Raw genomic sequence first — 12,958 nt, forward strand, 5'->3', positions numbered from 1 at the left:
GCGCGGGGCGCGGGCGGCCGCGGCAGAGCCGAGGAGCCGCCGCCGCCGCTGCCGCCGCCGGGACAGCGCGGGCTCCGCGGCGCCGCCGGCAGCCAGCCCGCGCCGCCAGGGGCGCCGCCGCCGCGCCAGCCACCAGCCAGCCCCGCCGGGAGGCGCAGGGCGACCCGCTCCAGCCGGCGGCCGGCTTTCCCGCGGGAGGCGGCGGGCGCCCGGCTCCGCTGCGCTGCGCTCCTGCCGCCCGCCGGGCGCGGGCAGCTCTGTGCCGGGCTGCGCTGCGGAGCGGCCGCCGAGTTCCGTCTTCCCCGCTCAACTTCGGGGAAGCGGCCGGACCTCTGAGGACTGGTGCGGCGCTTCCAGGGCGCGACTGCCTTCTCCTCCCGTGCAGCTGCGAAGGCAGATAATTAACCCAACAAAAAATAAAACAAACTCAGGCTTGCCTAAAAGTTAGGATACCTTCCCTTCCCCCCCCCCCCCCCCAAAAAAAAAAAAATCTTTCCTTTCACGATTTTATTCCCTGTGTGGAAGTCGCCCGTGAACCTTGCTCGGCACCGCGCGTGGGAAGCGGCGGCTGGCGGTCTGGGTCGAGGATTTGCTGTGGCGAAGCGGTGCAACTTCGGTGCAGCGGGGCAGCCCTGGCTCCTCGGGCCGCCGCCGCGATGCGCTGAGGCGCCCCTGTGGACTGGCATCCTTTGCAGAGAGGGAACTGAAGGTAAGACGGGGGCTTGGGGAGAAGCTGGGGGGGGGTCTTACAGCCTTTTGTACTGTTTTATATCTTCTGTCCGACACCCCCTCCTCGGCAGAGCAGCCGGAACAGTATTAACAGGCTGGGACTGGTCAAGTAAAATGAAAGTCTGTTCTTGTCAAAAGTACACGGAGCTCGCAAGTGATTGCAAAAGATGTATTTATTTTTAGTTTGCTAGTACACTACGTTTGTGATCCGTGTTCACAGGAAGGACAGTGGGATGGGACAGGAATGAGGGGATCCACTGTCTCGGTCTCTGATGGGCAGTTTGCGCTGGCTGCTACATTGTGTTGAATGCGTGCCCCCCACCACCTCCCCAGAGCATCCCATCATCGTGTTTGATTTGGTGGTTTTTTGCAGATACAGTGTCTAGTGTTAATCAGAGAGGGAGAGGGATGGAAAAAAAAACATATGGAGCATTTCATTGATGTGATCATAATCCTGTAATGGAGATTGCATTAAATGAGGATTGCATCAAAATGCCTAGCTGCTGTGGAGAGAGGAGAGAGCAAAAACTATGCAGGATTGTAAATGAAGTTCTTTGATTGAAGGATTTTCTTGAACCATGGAGGGATGTCTGTAAGCTTAAAGTTGCTGTGTATGTGGAGTAATGGAATGGGATAAAAAAGAGATCAAGCTGAAATATATTTTAATTCACTCAAGCTCTGGATGCAGATAAAATTGGTTAGAGGCATTGCAGTGATGTCCAAAGAATACTTGGTTTCAGCTGTGGAGACCACAGAAAGGCAAGGATAGAAGAAACCGCAAAAAGGCAAGGATAGAATATTTCCTATCATTTTGGGAAGGGAAGGATGGGTCATGTATGACTTTTGCCATAATGGCACAAAGCTTACAGCCTGCTGGTTGCAAGCAGAAGCCTTGTCAGTGATATGGAAAGCAGAAGATTTATCTCGTTTTCCTTTTGCAACCTTGGCATAGGAGCTTGTAAGGAGTAGCTCTAAGGTATGTGACAAGAGACAAACAGGGACCTCTCGGACACTAAAAGAAACTGTAAGCTTGAGAGAGATTGGCTAGACTCGTCTGATCCTGTCTTTCTGAGCTTGAGATGATAATTCATTTTAAGTAATTGTTGCTGCTTATCTCAATTGGCAAAAGAGGGTTCAAGTTTATTGAACCGAAGCAGACCTGAGGACAGTGGATATTATCAACTCAGCCTTGCCTTATTTTTTTGCTGAATTTCATTCTGGCACAGAGAACTGATTCACAAAGAGCACCTTCTTCAAGTCTTATTGAAAGGCAATCCGCAGAGAACAGAAAGAGTAAGGCAAAGATAGACTATGACTTTTTGGTTGTCAGTGGTGGAAGTAGTTTTGATCTGTCAGGTTACACAAGTCAAAAGAGGTAAGAGAGGATAAAAGTTACTTATTTAATTACTAACATTTTCACACAAAGAAAGAAAATGGTACACAAATAAACGTCACAGACTGGGAAAGAGAACGTTTCTTAGAACCATCCAAGTTATAACTCCACGTAGATGGTAGAGAAATTTTCTGTAAAAATGCTCATTAGTATTTCTGTACAACTGCAAAAGAACTGGTTAAATATAAAATTATACAGGATATAACAAAACAAAATATCTGAGGTTGTCAGAAGTAATTTGTTTTCCCATTTGACCTGTGTACATGAAGTGAGGTAATAGCTCCACATTTGAGCATCTCTTGTACTGTATATTTGGCATAGAATAAAGTTGAGAAAGCAATGCTTATTTTAAATAAAATGAAGAAAAGCAGCTTAAGCAGGCTGAATTCCTCTTCAGCGTTTTATTTTGGCAAAAGGAGACTTTTTGTGAATTGTAAAAGATGAGTTTAGAATATTAATGGCTAAACTCCAGGGAGCTTAGTGTTAGCTCAGTAGGCAGAGGGTTCTTCCTCTAAAGAGGTATCTGGACAAGATATGTTTAAATTTCAAGCCATGTTCAGCTGAGACTGTTAGTATCCGTGTTTCAAAATCAATTGTTTACGCTGCGCACGGGAATGATGCTTAATCTGGAAAATATAACAAGTATTCCTAAGTTGATTTTTTTATAGAAAGAACAAGCAGTATTCTTTAATTATACTTCTGTATGTATGAGTGTTCCGGATTTGCCTTTAATTTTTATCAAGCAACAGCTGAGGAACAAATTTGGCTTTCCAGAACATGGTTATCCATTCAGATCTTGGTTTGCATTTCTTTCTACAGAACTCTTACTGCTTCATGGCTGCATTGTTCATCCTTGCAGCGTTTCTTCAAATGTGAGCATAAGAGTGCCTTGCTATGGTTAAAGGATAATTTATATTCAGTGTAGTACTGTCTGCTCAGTGGAATTGGCTTTATACATCACAGCCTCTGCAAAAAAGGAGATCAAAGATCTGAACCTGTGGTCCTGTATTGCATTTGTATTCTACATGGACTTGAGTAATCTTATTCTGGAGTCATTCACACTCCCATAGTTAAGAATATGTCAGTCTTTCCACTAAAACACCCATTTGTTTAGTAATTTAACATTCAGTTTTAAAGATGGGATCTACGCTTGCATTAAACACATTTGTGCAGTTAAAAAAAAAAAAAAAAAGAGATCCTAAGCAATGATGTATAATAACAGTTGGCATTTGCTAGTAGAGCACTGTGAAGTTGCTTTTATAGAAAGCTCAGTACAAAATAATGCCTGCCTGAAAAATTTAGAGATGAAAAGGAAGAAAAATCTTTTCAGATTTGGAAAGCCCCTGTGGATCCAGGTGAGTGTTCAAACCTAAATTTTAAAGGGGCCTGTGCTTGTTAAGCAGGCACTAGGGCACTGGCTCAAAACAGGAACTAGTCAGATCAGTTTCAAAGTTCAATCTTAGACTATATTAAACTAATGCCCTTGGCATTAGTTCAGTTAGTTATTTTGAGGGTGAAGTTACAAGAACAACAAAACAAAACCCCAAACCTCATATCTTAACCACTGACATTATCCTTTTAATATGCTAAAACAACACTAAATTTTTGAAAAATGTTGATTGTGTGACATAAATGTTAAAAGGATTTTTGGGATGCTGCTGCCAAAGCACACCCTTAAGGTAGTCTACCTGAGAATAGCCTTTACAGTAATCATGCCTTCCCATTACAGGTGCAGTGAGTGGTACTAATGGTCAGTCAACACTTAAACATAACCCTTTCTCCTGAAGGATCCTAAAGTCTTTTACAACTATCTGTATCGATTATACAGCCATGTTCCAACAGTAAAGTAGTTGCTTCAGCAGTGTGGATGAAGTACAATGTTTATAACCATTTTGTGCACATTTAATGTTATAATTTAAAGTCTATACATTACATGTAAAAATACACGTGGATTCAATGTTACAATCGGATGTGTTACACTAGGTTTGTTCAAGTGGTAGGTTCAAGATACAGCTTGGTGTCTTTACTATATTTCAAGTATTTTGGATTGGATGAAATAAATGTGTGTTGTCTAAGTGAAAGTTTTGTAGTTGAAATAAAAATTCGTGTGTGAGATTAATAATCTTTTGTCCCAATGATCTCTTTCTTCAATGAGATCACTGAGAGGAAATTTACGACACTTGTCTCTCTTTACTGTGTGAAGTACTAGTGACCATATCTTTCTGGGATCTTTGGAAAATTCATGCTCCCTGCAAATACCAGGCAAGGCAGGATGAAGCAGGAAATTCAGGGAATGGGAATTTGATTATCCCTTTAGAACTGTGAGGAGACACCCATTCTCATTATCCAACAGTAAAATAAGGAAAATAGGTTTAAAAGACAGTCTTTTTCAATTACCGTTTCTGAATTAGTACAGTGACTTGCCAGGAAGCATAAAAGCTTCTACTAGCTTTTGCACATTTAAAAGCTCCACTGACAGAGAAGTTTAAACTGTCCTTATAATTGTCTTTAAGGTGTTACATTGTGAATAAGAGTGGGATTAGTAGAAAATACATTTTGAGTGATGATAATACCATTTATTATCTGTGGCACAAGTGGATGAAAGATTTTTTTTTTTAATTTTTAAAAAACTGTTTTAAAAATTCCTTTTTCCAAATACAGAAAGTGAATACGTTTTTAACAGTTACTCAATAGAATTTCCTATTTGAACGAAAAAAAAAAATTGTTTGCAGGGAAGGTTTCATGAAGGTCCAGGGAACCTTAGTACAGATAATGACAATTTAGATCTCAAAGAGCTTGGAATTTAGTCTGTAGAGAGAGTCTTGTAAATGGATTTTCTGTAACTGCGTCATAATTAGACATTATCTGAAGTTTTGTTTCATTGCTTTTAATAAGTATTCTGTTGAAAATTACTATATTTCATATATATACTAGAAATATTTTCCATAGATAACGTAAGTTTTAGCCTTCTTGATCCAACATGGCCTGAACCAAAGCTTCTTGGGGTCTGTGAGAGCATTCCTATTGGAACATAGTCTTAAATAATTGCTTCTTGCATTACGTAATATATGCTGCAACTTCTGCTCTTTGTTTAGAACTTAATATGGTATATAGAGGGCATTGCTGCATGCGAGTTTTGCATGCAAGCATGGCAGAATTTAGGCTGCTTAACAGCAAGTGCTTTGCTAACTTTTCAGGCCAATTTCTTCTCAAATTAGTGTTGTTTTCCTTCATGTAAATTGCAAAATACTCCACATGGATTATATAATTTCAAGGGAACCTGCATAACCAGATCAGCAGAGAGCCAAATATTGTTCTCAGAGAGACAGATGACTGTTAAAATTGTTGGAGATTTCCAACTTTAATAGTGAAATTATAAACAGAGGTGGCCCACTATATTTAAAACCTGTCACTGGTGGGTTTAATATGGCAGTTCACAGTGCTAAGAAACACTGCCTGACTCATTTTCCTGCCAGTGGAACATCTTGCGTTGTATGCTACTTTGATTTGACATAGTTGTTTTGGGAATGATTTTCTTCCTCCAAGCTGGTCTAGAAATAAGATGTCTCTGGCGGTGCAGTCTGTTTGTATATCGGTGTTTATCTGTTACATCCTTAAGGACATAGTTTTATTATTTTTGTAAGAATTTAATTAGTAATTATGGGAGCTTTATGCTGTCTAGTAAAGTAGCAGGAAATACATACTAAAGAGAAAAAAATCCAACAAGTAAAAGTTTGCAATGCTTTAGGCACAGCATATTTTATTTAACCAGCTATTTACACCTTCATTGTTGCTACTCTGCACTAGTTTGTTAAATAAATGCATATGTATGGAAATCCGCGAACTAAGGGATCTATTATGACACACCTGGGTGCACTAAAGCCCAGCAGTTTTGTTTCCAGCTTTATTCTATGGCACATAACACATAGATGCCCACGAGAAGAAAAGTATTTGAGGGATGATAGAACTGCAGGTTCCATTAAAATGTAGGGTAGGGAGCAACTATAAAGCAGTATCCACTGCCTGCCCTTAGTCTTCCTCCAGCTCAGATTTCATTAGAGGATCACATTTTTTGATAATCCTTCTGAGAAAGGAAGTTTCATGACTTTGAAGAGAAAATGAGTTGGATCTCTGTAAGTGGAAGTCATAGTTCAAACTCTTGTTTACTCAGTTGTGCAGGATTATAAGAATATATGTATATTCCATTCTCTTGACAAACAAGAATTATGAAACTGCGCGTCCTGACAGGCGCGCAGGTTACTTACATCACTGGATTTAATTAAGTATGCTGGTCTTCCTCTCCTGCAATGGAGGGTAGCTTCGATAGGAAGCGTTATGTCGAGGTGCACGTTGGATTCACAAATTGGAAGGAGATTTTCTTAGGGCATTTATGATGTTTGTGATGAAAAACGTAGACTTGACTTGTCAATGTTAAATAGGGGAAGAATGCATCATAGCACTCTCTAAATCTATGTAGAGAAAAGTGCAGGGGGACTCTTGTGTTTTGAAAATTCAACATTAATGGTGACTGAATACAAACTGTAATATGTACGTATAAATCCAAACTCAAATAATTTGAGACCTGACTACCTTACTCTATTAATTAGTTCAGATTACAGTTGCTGCAACCAATTTATAAATATATGCAAGATATAAGGCACGAAGCTAAAGTTAAAATTGAATGGAGTAATGGCTTTACTTTGTCAGTCATGTACTTTATTCTTGGAAAATGTGTGTGGCAATGTGTTTTCAATTAAGATCTGGAATAGAAGTCAGCAAAGTAATAACTCTTGTGATGAAGAATGGGAATAAAACACGTAAGATTCATTCTATGTTCATCTTTCTGTCTTGTGAGCATGTGAGACTTTACCAGAGTGAATGATAAGCTGTGGTTTTCATAACAGTTTCGGCATCTGCATTCTACTACAGTAGATGAGTTAAGCGCTTGTCAGATGAGCATGCGTGTATGTCTAATTATCAGAGAACTCTTTTTTTAAAAATGTTATTAATGTTCAGGAGGTCAGTAATTTCATGAATTCTTAAATAAAACAGAATAATAACGTAAATCAAGAGTTTTGTTGTCCTCATTAGTTTTTCAGAGTTTTATAAAATGAGAATGACCCTTTGCCTCTGTCAAATAGCAGCTGAAGTAGCAGCTATAGCTACTTTATCTTCTAGGATTGTACCATAAACTTGAGAAAAAAATCATATATGCGTACACATGTAGTTGTTTATGGCATTTGCTAAATACTAGGAATGAAAATTATGGAAGAGTCCCCTGGCACTGGAAAATGAGTGTATTTTAATTGTATACAATCTGGAATAATGATAAAGAAAAATACTGAACTATCGTACCATTTTTGATAGTCACATATTGCTCCCTATCCTCCTATTTTTGATGTATAAACGCCTTGGAAAGGCAGAACATCCAGGAAAACGTCTTAAACCACATCTTCTTAGCACAAATTTTCTTCACCCTCTAAAAAGACTAAAAAACAGTGGGCCACCAGTTATATTTTATTTGTTTTTAGACAGCGTTCAGTCAAAAAAGAGTAATCTTGTGTCTTTAAGCAGTTAGCTTTATCTAACACTTCCAAGGAAAACTATTTGCAAGAACTGCACTGAAAGTACCCTAAAGAATAATACAAAGTATGTTTGAGGTGAGTTCATACAACATTAACTCCCATGTTTTAAGCTGCAAATGGAAAAACCCCAAAGACACACATTGCGGGGAGGGGGGTGGGGGTGGATCACTTCAAAAAAAGTAAATGGGAGGCAGAAAGCAAAGATGTTAGCAGTCTTCTGTCACAGAACTGTTTCACTAGTGTTTGTAGTCACAAACTGAGATTTTCCTCACTGGGGAATACACTTACGACGTGTGGAACCTTCATAACCTTCTAGTGAGGAACAAACCAGTATTATCTTCTCATCTGCAGTATTGTGTCAGTATTGGACCATATTAGTCCCACTGAAAGATCTGACATTGGTGTGCTGAATAGAGAGATGTTCTGGGCAACTAAATACTAACTAAATACCAATGACTCAAAAGAGTTTGGCTCTTGATTGTAACACTCTTTAATGTTTTCATGAAAACATTTAAAAATTCTTGTTTTCTTTTCTTGTCCTTGAAAATAAGATAAATTTAATTTACATGTTGTCCACTCTTTTTCACTTTTTTAATGTAACTGAAGTATCTATCTGAGCATAATATTGTAGAGTGGAAGGATATTTTCTAATAGAAATAAAGTGGCATTTTAGCATGCAAGTGACAACTTGGTAATAACTTCAAACTCCTTTTTACAAAAATAAGGAAACAAATATAAAATAAATTAATAGAGAACTCGTGCTTTTCTTAAATGATACAGAAACTGAGTTTCCTTAGGTTCTTTGACAACAATGTGCATTTGATTTAAACTTTGATTTAAACTTTGATTGGCTGAAAAGCAATAAACGAATGACTTATCAGGCAGCTGAGACTTGCATCGTTTGGGTGTACAAGTCCCATTTTTCAAAGTGGGTTGGACAACTAGAAAAGTTGTGGTAGAAATAAATCTATTATAGTTAGGCTCTACAAGTATATGGGTTGAGTCTGTGGCTTACTACCTCTTATTTCACCTAACGCATTTTGACAATCACCAAACAAATAAGGTTGAGTATCAACTAGCCTGTAAAATTGATGTGAAACCTGAATCCCACCTTCATAATCTAACTTCTAGAATATCTACGACGATTGTGCTTCAGCAAAGACAGTTCAAACACTTTTGTACCTTCTGTCTTTTGCCTCCATCCATTGGGTTATTTATTCCATGGTTTGGAATATGGAAGTGTGTTTGTGTGGATTTTGGCCATTATTCAAAATGCTGTTGGATTCAAATTAGTTTCTTTGTTTGTATAGCTTCTCTTAACATCAGTGTGAGTTATGGAAGGGGATGTCAAAGCAGAAGATTCATCCTAACTAATTGTTACTAAGGTAAACCTGCAGCATGGGAAAAATACCAGTTGTGTTTTAAGACAATCACAATAAGCCTGAATTCCAGGCAGAAGAAATCATTTTTACTTTCTCTGTGTTTAAACTTTAAAATCCAGTTAGACAAACTGAGACAATGTATATAAGCTACAGCATTGGCAGAAGAGTTGATTTAGGAATAAGGAAAAGAACTGACTGAAATTCACCTGAATTTATGATCCCTGACATTGTTTATTTTTAATCATTTTAGAATGATGGACTAAATCCGATAGATGTCTGAAATACATAGTGTTATCCATCAAGATGAAGAAAAAGGTGCTGGTAAATACGTTTTAATAGGACAGTCTTTTTGTGATTGTATTACATGACGGACCTCAAACCCAATAGGAAGTTTATAACATTAAGGCAAATGGAATTTGGCTCCAGTTCTGTCTGGTGCTCTTTGAAGCCACCTGTGTAGAGTACTTTTAAACTACCAAAATATTATTGCTGTATGGAAATATTTATCTTCATATACTAAGGTATATAATCTCTTTATACCTTGATAAGCATATTTGTTATCTTGCTAACTTAAAGCAGGTTTCAGATTTGGTTGATATTGTTCAGCATCAGCAGGAAAATATAAACAAATGTAACATTTTCCTATTACATTTGATGAAAGCTTAATCTGGCTGTTTACCCAGATTCATTCAAATAAATGTCATTTGTTATAGGTCCCCTTAATGCACAATGTCTTTTCATTGTACTACACTTAACAAAAATAAATATTTAGAAAATAATAGCTGAATCAAAAAGGAGTGCAATGTCAGTCTTCAAAAAACATTCACGGTCTCAGTTCCTCATATGTAATTCACCTTGGCAGGTACAGTACTTTTAGGTTTTATTGTATTATAAACGTTAAAAAAAGCTTGGAAGAAATCATTGAAAAAAGGTTTAGAGTAAGTGATTTAGATGAGGCTGGCAGGTGGTGCACTATGGCTACTGCAAGATTAACTAAATTCTGAAAATGCTGTCACTTCAGAGTATTGGCTCTATGTCTTGATTTAGTCACTGCTGCAGCTAAAGTCATCACCTGGCTGATCAAACTGCAAGGCTGTTGATGTTGATATCAAACAGAATCAACAAAAACTAACTTCTGAACAAATTTGAGCACTTTAATTAAAATGATAATTGGATCAGAACATCTCTTTAACCGCTGTGTATGTGGCTATATGTATAATACTCCGTATATATCACCATGACTTTACAAATATGACTGAGGTGGAAGACACATAAAGTACAGAGAATCTCTAAGGAACATTGAAGTTGAAATGATGAAAGATGCTCAGATAAAACCACTCTTTCTAACAGGTAGGAAATGGGAATAGAAATACCTGGAAACAATGCTCAAGAGAAAAAAGAAAACATGGAAATGAACTACAATGATGTTAATTTAAGTAGCCTTTGTGTTCCCCAAGTCATTCTTGATATAATAGGTTATATTTCAGAACCTTCTGGAGTTATATCAATAGAGCTATACCAAAGATGAATCCGGTTTATCAAACAGGCAATTCAGAAAAATATTAAAGATCAGGTAATTCCATTCGGTTCTTAAAGGGACCTATATGCAGTAATTTTGGTATATTTGGAAATCAAATGAATTGTCTAAGTAGACATCTTGGAAACAACTTTCCTAAGTTACTACGGTAGTGTGACTTTAGGCTACATTATATGGGTTAATTTACACTAGAACAGTTATCTGAATCTTTCATATCTCTCCTCTACCCTTTTATATTTTCCTGAACCTGAATGGTGTATTCAGCTGAGTTTCCTAGCAATAAAACTCAGCCCTGGATGGGTGTTCATTAGTTGAAGCTCAAAGCATCTAAGATAATGTTGGTAGTAAACCCAACAAAACAATTGACGTGTTTTTTCCACTGATTTTGAATACTCCAGAAAAGTTCATTTAATATTCAGAAGAATCCTTAGAAATTTTCAAAACTTGATTGGAAAGCCCTTGGCAACCTAATGGAACTTAGAAGCTTTGAGCAGGTTTGGCTAGGCAGCGTCTCCAGAGGTGTCTTCTGACTTAAGCTTTTCTATGCAAAAGATATTTACTCCCCCATAGTTTTTAGCTTTGTCTGGATTGGGATTTTTGTCTCACATCCAGGAGCCTGATATGTCCTTACTGCTCTTGTTTGTTCAATGAGTAGTGAACAAGTGAGGAACACTGTAGGAAGGGAAACTGCCTCGTGGACAGGAGAGCTGTTATTTTTGTTCTTGGACCTGGATCTCAGTGTAGCTTGCCATTCCTGTCTCAGTGTGTGCTGTTTGGTGTAATCTTTGGAGGCCTCTGTGAACTGAAGTCGTATAGATGGGCTGCAACTTCAACAAGTTGTTCACCGCATTTCAACGGTGTTCTTCTGAACGCAGTTTAAAGTACTGCTTTTGATCTATGAAATACCTTTTAGTTTCATTTCTGTTTCTAAGGAAGACTTGCTGTATGTTTTTGTTCTTATGTTTAAAAAAAAAAAAAGCACAGAAGCCTCAGCTTTAGAAACGTTTGAGCTGAGGGCAAGAAAACCTGCGACTGATTTCCTCCCCCCCCCCCCCCCTCCACCCTTTGGTACTGCAAGACCGAAGTTAGTTGACATTCATAGCTGTAAGACAAATCTGTTAATCTGTTTTTTCCTGAGGGTCTTTTGGAGTGGACGCATCAGATGGAGTGTAATTTTGTTTGTATTTGTGAAGAATATTCTGCTGATGCTTCATGTTGATGGTTTATTGCTCCTTATTACAAGAGTGTCTGGAGGTTGATTGACAGATTCTGTACAAAAAGGCAAGAAATTAAGTTTCTAGCGAGGGACTGAACACATTGTATGGATAAGAGAGAATACGATTAGGTTGAGAATAGACAATATTTTTATGGACAGAAATTTAAGTACTCTCATTAGATATGAGAGAAGACTGCTGTAAATGAAACAAAGGTTCTTAAAATTCTTATAAAAACTAGAATTTTTAAACTGGTCAAAGGACTGCTACCTTCTACTGAAAAGCATCCTAAATGTTACCTGTTTGATTCCTTATTCTTATGAAATACCTCACCACATTGAAGTTCCTAGATAGTACCCGGTCACAGTAGCGGATGCAGTCCTGTCCTTGGAGGCTGCAAGACCAGACTAGGTAAAGCCCTGAGCAACCTGCTCTGACCTTATAGTTGACTCGGCTTTGAGCAAGAGGCTGGACTGGATGACCTCCAGAGGTCCCTTTCAATCTGAATTATCCCATGATCCGATGTCTGATTAGCTCATAGCGTAATTAGGCATTTCCTAGAATCTGCAAAGAGCCTTCCCATATTTGCTCTGAGAGTATGAGCACTGAACACTGTGTAGGCTGGCATTTAAATGTCTTAAAGAGCTGATCTCCAGCTTCGTATGCTATATGCCTGTTTAGGGTTATGGTATTTCGAGACTGGAAAGGACTTTGCAAATGCTTTCCCAAAATCTCAAAAATGGAATAGGGATCAGAGACATTGAGGAAAGTGAAGTGATTTTGTTAGCTTGCATTTGTTAAATTTGCTTTGTTCTTTTTTGATTTTTCTACTCAAGATTGTAGTTCTAATGTAAAGGTACCTACATTTTGGAACATGACTGTATAAAGCCAGTTATCTTTGGAAGGATCTTTATGGTTACACAGGCTAATTTATTCTTTGTTTCATCATTGCATTATTTTTCAAAGCAGGCAGTAAAGCAGAAATTGTGTACAGGAAAGTAGTGATGAATGTGGCTAAGTCTGAACTAGCATTTCATGATTTTTTGGTAAAATTAGACTAGACTGTTTCTTCCTTTCAGCACGTATTTTCCATGTTGTCCTTATCACTTGATGCCATT

General features: G+C 38.3%; 1 protein-coding gene across 6 annotated transcripts in view; it reads left to right on the forward strand.

Moving 5' to 3' along the window:
• Positions 1 to 213: 213 nt before the first annotated feature.
• Positions 214 to 12,958, forward strand: part of PCDH11X (protocadherin 11 X-linked) — a 547,477-nt gene continuing 534,732 nt past the window's right edge. For all 6 annotated transcript variants that reach the window (XM_068957179.1, XM_068957183.1, XM_068957182.1 and 3 more), the window contains exon 1: positions 214 to 709. The gene's annotated coding sequence lies outside the window, so the exon portion shown is untranslated. The remainder of the gene's footprint in view (positions 710 to 12,958) is intronic.

This window comes from Struthio camelus, chromosome 11 (genome assembly GCF_040807025.1).
Source record: "Struthio camelus isolate bStrCam1 chromosome 11, bStrCam1.hap1, whole genome shotgun sequence".
Taxonomy (NCBI): domain Eukaryota; kingdom Metazoa; phylum Chordata; class Aves; order Struthioniformes; family Struthionidae; genus Struthio; species Struthio camelus.